Source organism: Pinus tabuliformis, chromosome X, assembly GCF_031772625.1.
Source record: "Pinus tabuliformis cultivar Carrire ecotype Pingquan chromosome X, CPIR1, whole genome shotgun sequence".
NCBI classification, from domain to species: Eukaryota; Viridiplantae; Streptophyta; class Pinopsida; order Pinales; family Pinaceae; genus Pinus; species Pinus tabuliformis.
Window position 1 is genome coordinate 346025047 of NC_142308.1, and position 1569 is coordinate 346026615.

Below are 1569 nucleotides of genomic sequence, written 5' to 3' on the forward strand. Positions count from 1 at the left end.
TAACTTGACAAAAACTTTAAAAAACAAATTTACAAACATATAAATGAAATTGAATATTCAACCATCTATTTAATTACACGTGAAAAAAGTATAAGATCTACCTTCTAATCATTTAAATTATTACTAATCAATTATATAATTATAAGGATTATCGCCTTATAATTACTTTAAAAAAGTTTACACCTTACTTTATTTTTTCTTCCTTAATATTTAAATTAAATTAAATTATAATTATAATTATAAGGTTTATCACATCGATAATACCTCAAATTCCCTATTCACACATGTTGTCAGGTTTGGGAGCGTGATATAAAGACTTTGGAGAGTCTATTCGCAAGTATTAAAGTCCTTACAAGCCATATTAAAGCTTTTATTTATTTATTGGAATCTATTTATTGTGACAGCATACTCATGGTAGGTAGTAGGTATGGAATGTAGCAATTGAGTATTATGGATGGGATGAGTGGCATATTTTTAATTTTTTTTTTATATTTTTAATATATATTTTTAGTTGGAATTTTGAATATATAGTTTATTATATTGAAAGAATTTTTCAAATAAAATTAATTATATATATATATATATATATATAATTTAAAAATCAAAAATCAAATGTGTTTTGTTTGTCAAATTTTAATGAATACACAGGCATTTTAGTCCATATTTAGACTACATCATAAAGTAATAATTGTTTGATAAAAAACATCCAATTTATGGAAACATGTCTCATATTACATCATTAGATATATATGCACAAACACCTTATGATGTATCTGTATAGATACACTATACAGATTCTCTGCAACTTGACGATGCTTATTATTGTAATGGTAAGATATGTGCTTTTTTATGAGATATTTTTTTAATATTTTTTTAAGTTGGAATTTTGAATTTGTAATTTTATCATATTGCAAGATTGTTGTAATTTTTGTTTTTAAATAAAAATAAATAAATTTTATAATGTATCATTTAAAAATCAAATATCAATTGTTTTTTGTTGGTAAAATTTTAATGAGCATAGTGTATTTTAGTTAGTATTTTCGACAATATCATAAAATAACAATTACTTGAATGAAAGATATATAATTATAAAGCATTATGGAAACATATTTTATATTATAGTATTAGATCTATAGGCACAAACATCTAATGATATACACAATGATATATGTGTATAGATACATTATTATATATATATTTACAGTTTCATGTTTATTATTTTAATAGTGGGACATGCTTATAGTTACGCTAGGGAGAGTGCTTTTTAGTTAATTTTTAAACTCTTCCTTATTTAGAATTTAGAGTTTTGGCATATTTAACTATATAGAAGAACAATGGCATATAACTAATAAATTGATCAAAAGTTGTGTTTTCATCTAATACAGAGCAGGGAAAAGAGTTTTCATTATTCGCAATGAAGACTGTGTTGAAGAAGGAGTATGTCCAAGAGAATGGAGGTGCATAAGCGACATGTATTGCTAATACATTTTTTTTTCATTTGCACAATCTAGCATAAGAAAAAAGTATAAACGAAGTTGATATGTTAGTAGGCAAGGCAACACAATGACA